The sequence below is a fragment of the Rhinolophus sinicus genome, chromosome 11 (assembly GCF_057876585.1).
Source record: "Rhinolophus sinicus isolate RSI-liver-muscle chromosome 11, RSI-T2T, whole genome shotgun sequence".
In the NCBI taxonomy this organism is placed as follows: Eukaryota; Metazoa; Chordata; class Mammalia; order Chiroptera; family Rhinolophidae; genus Rhinolophus; species Rhinolophus sinicus.
In genome coordinates this window covers 1003571-1010052 of record NC_142511.1, presented here as the reverse complement: position 1 = coordinate 1010052, position 6482 = coordinate 1003571, and positions in this window count along the sequence as shown.

The following is a 6482-nucleotide window of genomic DNA, read 5'->3' as shown; positions in this document are numbered from 1 at the left end:
GAGAGGGGGTAACGCTGGGGGCGGGAGTGAGGAGGGGCCCGGGGGGCAGGTGGGGCCCCAACGGGCTGGTATTTCAAGGCCTGAAGTGAGCTGTGAAAATGCACAGCAGCCCTCACCAACTCGGAGCTGGAGAACTTAGAAAGGGGTTCTCTTTTAAGGCTGGACAAATACTCGGTTTGGTCACGTGGACACTGGTGTCGAAGAGGGGGGGTTTGCTGAGCTGAGGTCAGAGCTGGGGGGGCGCTGACAGTCCCTGGCCCCCTGCAGCAGCGACCCCCTCCACCTTTCAAAGCAGAGACAACTGGGCGACCGGCCGTGGAGGGTTGGTTTGTAGGGCAGGACTGGTCAGCACCTGCTGATCAGATGTGGGGCTTTCAAACCGCAGTACAGCCGTCGCGGTGCTCGTGACCGTCGTCTGTGTGACATGTTTTCCAGTGAAATGCTTAATTAAATGCCCAAGTATTTGAGTTCCTAGAGCCAACCAATCAGCTCGTTGTCTCTGACTCAGCAAAGGGCCCGTCTTGTTCCCAGTGTGATGTAGCCTGAGGCCCCTCATACAGGTAACAAACCCCTGAAAACTGAGTTCACGGCCTCACGGTGCTACCAGACGTGAGTGAGGAGGGGGCTGAGACCAGGCCCCAGCCTCGCAGACGCCACTGCTCAGTGCACTCTCAACCCTTCCCTTCTGCAGGAGGCCACGTAACGAACGCTTTTTCCCCTTGAGTCTCTTGTTTTGTTTGTTTGTTTATGCATTTATTTATTTAAAACGATTCGTTTCATTTTTCAATTGCAGTTGACGTACAATATTGTATTAGTTTCAGGCTCCAACATGTTGACTAGACAGTGGTTACTTCCAAACAAGTAACGTTTCTCTTACGTGTAACAGCAATTGTCTCAAGAAACGCTCTCTTCCTGCTCTAACTTTCTGTGGCTTTGTGTGATTGTGGGTGGACAGAATTGAGGAAAATGGTATTTTTTCTTTAATGAGGAATTAATTTTAATTAGGATTGCTAGACTTAGCAACTGAAAATTACAGGATGCCCAGTTAGATTTCAGTTTCACATAATTAGCAAATATAAATATGGGACATATTTGACTAAAAAATTGCTCCCTGTTTATCTGAAATTCAGATTTCGCTGGGCAATCCTGTATTTTATCTGCCAACTGTAACTTCAAGTTTTTGCTAGGATGGCGAAGGCCCTTCCTTAGAGAAACCACAGGACGGCTGATGTGTGAGGTGACACGTCTGGGTCACCCACAGTCATGGCGAACCCCTGCTCTCCTGAGCGTGGTGGGATTCTCTCATGAGAACACCCTACCTGCTGTGTTCGGGCACGTCACGTGATGGACGTCATTACCTTCCAGGTGGTTCCACTCGATCGTATGTAGCTTACCCAGAGAGAAATCAACTTGTTCAGGAAAACCTGCAAATTATCTCATCTGCTCATCTGAGAGCCAACAGATGAGCAGCTACCCCGTCAAAATGCACAACGATGTTGGAGTTGAAAAAAGTACAGAGACTCTGTGAAAACACAACAGTATGAACTGCACGTGAAAATGTTCGCTTTCAGGACCATAACCAAGGGAAGGCCCATATCTCAGCAAGAACAACCACAAAATAAAGTGTGGACAGTCCTCTTCGAGTCCTTCTCGTTAAGACAGTTGGGGGGAACTCTTCAGCTTGGGTGTGACCGAGAGGGAAACAACAGCCACAGAGCCCAGTCCATGGTGGCCTGGCTTCCTGTCCCGACTGGTCACTAACAGAAACGGCCAACAGCAAACGCTACCCAGTGTAAAGATGGATGCAGTGATCTCACCACATTTCCGTGTTCCTTTAAGAACCGTATTCTATTCCCGAAACACACAAGACTGCTCCATCAGGAGTCATAATGCACGTCCCCATCCCCGTGCCATCTCACAAAAGAAGACTCTACAATACAATAGAGGCCCTTCTGTCGCCCCCTCGACGACCAGCTCTCACTGTGCTCAGGGAACCCAGGGAACTGGCACCCTGAAATGGACGTCTGATCCGGCCCCTGTGCGGCTGGGACCTACGAGGCTGGTTTTCCCTTAGCCCAGGCCCTGTGACGGTGGGTGGGACGCCCTCCCGCCACCATGCAAATCCCTGTTATAGGCAACGCCAGGGGAACGGCAAGAACCTTGTGCACGCAAGAGTAGTTGAGTGCACTTTAAAAAATTCAAATTCATTACCATGAAAATGAGCCTCTTCCCTGTCACCGCCAGCAGTTCTGACATTCAATTGACTGATCAGCAGACCTGTGCTTTATTGTAGGCGACATCCTGCTTTCCTCTTTGATCTGATTCCCCCCGATTTAATAGACAATTATAGGCTCTTTGAATCCCTAAGGTTCAGAGACAGCAAGTAATCACCAGTGGAAGTTTTAGCATAAAGTCGCCCCAAATGAGTTCAGTTAAATTATGCGATACTAAGTAACGGTGTTTTTCATGTTAACCAAGGACAGGAATCCAAAAGCCCAAACAGTCTTTAAACTGCCTCAAATTCATCCTGACAACTGCCTGTTAAACTTCTGACCTGTGTGTGAAAACCTGCACACCACCTACCAAAGGGGCACACACACGATTGCAAACTTCTGTTCTGAGGACAGTAAATAAATTATTTCTTTAAGATCATATGGCAGATCTATAATTAATTAAACCCACCATGATATTACGGCACAATAATTCCACTTTTCTAAAAAGGTAAATGGAATTTGCCAATCTGGTATTTGGAAGAATGCTATGCCCAAAATCAATTCCTTTAGTTTCTAGAGAATAGAAACTAGAGGCAATCTCATTTTAATTATATCTCTGTATTGCTAACAAAGGAATGATTTATGCAATTAAATTAACTGGCTAGAAAATTATTCTCAGCTGGGCTGTCCTAATTCTTGGCTTCCTGAATTGCAAGCTCTCACACTTCTCTGTGTAGATTAATTTTTCTGATATGCAAACAATGACTCTTGTGTTCACCTTTTCTTTTTTTCTTTTCTTTTTTTTTTTTTTAATTCAGAAGTCCCTCTTTCTTCTTGCCAGCGACATGAGTAATATTTGTTGAACTGCTGGGCTTAGACTAGTTTTTTTTTTTTTTTTCAATGTTAAAAAGATGAAAAAGATCTTTTCTTTCCAATCTCATTATTTCAGAACAGAGCGAGGTTTGAGGGGCTCTTATCTGCGCTTCTGGAACGGCAGCACAGACATGGAAAAATTGCAAAAGTGTCAAAGGCTGAAAATCTGAAATGGCTTTCAGCAGCCCCAGAAGTTGTAAATGAGCAAATGCTTTTCGGCCCATCTTTCTTCCTTGCTTCCCTCTGTCCCTTTGCCCTGCCTCCACCCATCCTGGGCCCTCTGTCTGCCCCAATTATTTCTGACTCAGTGCCACCAGGTAAATGGTGTGCTGTAATATCACCAGCCACAGTCGGGTTGGTGGGGTGACCTCAGGGGCAGAGACTGAGGAGCCTGGGGCAGGGGACACGGGGAGGGTGGGCTCCCCAGGGATTCAGACAGCCCCTCTGTCCTAAAGTCACTGATGATACAAGAGGCAATTTCCCGTAGGAATTCTTATGAAATGAGATCCATGTTTGCACTGGTGGATAAAAGATGGAAGGATGGCAGTCCTGGGACCTATATTAATTCAGATTAATTATCCTGTTTATTTTGTTATGCCTTCTTTTAGGATACTGTGTTTCCCCGAAAAGAAGACCTAGCTGGACGGTCAGCTCTAGTGCATCTTTTGGAGCAAAAATTAAAATAAGACCGGGTATTGTTATATTATTATATTACCCAGTCTTATATTAAAATAAGACCGGGTCTTATATTCAAATAAGACCATGTCTTATATTAATTTTTGCTCCAAAAGACACATTAGAGCTGATCGTCCGGCGAGGTCTTATTTTCGGGGAAACACGGTAAGTCCTTTCTGACACTTTTGAGCTGCTGTCACTGTCAACGTTTCATCTTTTCAGTTTCCAGGCCTGAAGCTTGTTGTACAGGCTGTGCTACGCCCCCTGGTGGCAATCGGGACAGGACGCCGAGAAGTGTCTGTCAATCAAAGGGACAGCGCTAACTTAATTGAAATGGGTGGCAGGCCCTGAATTTGAAATGGAATTGCATATAAAACGTTTCGGGTCTTTCTAAAAATAGGAAGGGATCCGTTAAACTAAAACCAGACGCATTAACTTCAGCCTGCAAGGTGCATATTTCAATTTCCCCTGCTTTGTCATAAAATGGATTAGCTCCTTGAAATATGTCAGTTGAACTTGAAATTAAATATTTGCCCTACATACAGCTGAGCAGCCGGACCCCTAAAGGTAACTAATGTCTGTTCACGCACAGAATCTCCTTCAAGGTCAGGCCTCAGCATGTCACGTAGGTCGGGTGCCGTTTTCTTGAGAGTACTGTTTTCACAATGTTAATAAACTTGAACATGTATGTGGTCCAAACAGTCATTTTCAAGAAGGCTTTGGAAACAAAGTTCTAAATTTTGTAGTTCTGCAATCAAAACAGCCAAATGCAGGTTTTAATGTGGATGATACTGAGGGCTTCTGAATTCGGCTTTTATCGGTTTGGGGACAAAAAAGGATGCAAGTCTTCTCTAGGACTAGGAATCGACGAGAACATACTTGTTCGTGTGGGACATGCACGGCGGATGAGCCATGCTTGCTGGCTTAAGACAAGCCTGCCTCAGTGGCTGTTAACCTGCTCACAGGAGAGGAGTGGCTTCTCCTTAAGTGACACAAGTGACAGGTGCCCACGAGAGTACTGAGGGGACATGTGTGGGCCCCGAGAAACCACGTCCAGCAGCGTGGCAGACGTGTATAGCATTGCGGTGTAACGACACACGTTATAGTGAATAAGAGAAAAGGAAAACCTGGCCAAGTTTGAAAAGGTTTCACAGCTGTAGACCTAAGAAATGAATCTTTTCCAGTTGAACATTCAAAGGAAAAACATAAACTAAGAAACGTAAACACACAGAAGTGGGAGGAGCTGGGGAAACCCGGATGGTTGAGTGTTGCTTGGGGACAACGTGCGATGACAAGTGTCAAGAGATCGAAGTCCAGGTTAGGAAGGGCCCCCAGACGGTGCAAATTTTCTTTCTCCTGTAAATGACAGTCCCAACACGTGCTCAGTTCACAGAGCCGTTCGTGTATCAGAATGATTTCACCGTGCCCTTGGCCAGACACCAAAACGAACAAAACTTCACGGTTTCATTATGAAGCGATCAGGTGCCAACAACTTACCAGGCGTTTGCATCCTAACAGAGGAGTCTGAGAAAAACACGCAGGCTGAAGGAGTGTTTCTGTTCTGCTTAGGCAGTTGTTCCTTGGATGTGCCTCCTGGGCACTGTGCAAACTAAGGTGGAGGCACACGGGACATTGCCACCCTGGTCTTATTCCATGATTTTCAGTCGATGCTGCTTATCACAAGCACCGAAACCCCAGCTCAGTTTTGCTGCCATTGAGAGGAAGGTGGTGTGACGTGACACTGAAACCAGAGTGGTTTCAATGGCGTCCAAAGGGGGCTACTGCTTCCTTGGCAAATGGAAAATATTCATCCACCCCCGCCCAGGTTCATTATGGCACCATGGCAGCGCGGTTTGAAAAGCCAAACACCTTGTATAAATCAGACATAACCTAACTGGCATGTTTGGTTGGCCCTAATGAATGAATGCTTCTGTACAGGTGGGTTAGAGACGGGGAGGCAGGCGTTACTGCAAGTTTACCAGGTAGGAAATGGTGACCATACAATAGCAACGTGGGCAGAGATGTGGGAGGGCGTTTGGGGACATCACCCAGTTCTCACTATCTGAACGGATGTGAAGGAGCGAGGTGGCGGCAGAAGAGGGCAAGGGGATGCGTCCTCCTCCAGCGTGGGTCAGAGGGCACTCAGTGATGCTCGCTGGCACGTCTGTTTGGTCATATCTGAATCGAATCGGTTTCCCTTGCAATCCTGTATTTATTTCATGCATGAGAAACATAATGAAGGTGTCTTGAGGATTCATTGGAATGGCTCAAGGGTTCCAAACATCCACTGGCTGTTGGATTCGCGAGTGTGAAATTCAGGAGATATGACAACTATAATGAAATATACACAGGGGATGTTTAATTCCAGATTGAAGCCATGGGTGTAGGTAGAAGTTTTCGAGGAGAACGCAAGTTGAGGGTCAAGGGCAGAAGCCTGGAGAACAAACACTTCAGGCTGAACAGAGAAGGTGACCTCGTGGGAAAACACTGGAAATGGTGAGTTAAGGGAGCAAGTCTGGTGTCACTGTGACAAAGGGAGACGTATTGGGCAGGTAGGACGTCAAGAGATGCAGATCCAAGTGTCCCGGGGATTTTGTAACTGGTGACGTCTCGGGGACCTTAAGAAGTTCAGTGCATGAGCACAGTGGGGTGACAGTGGGAATGACGGAGGTTCACACGTGGACAGGTATTCAGAACTTGGGCTGTGAAAAAGCAGCTCAA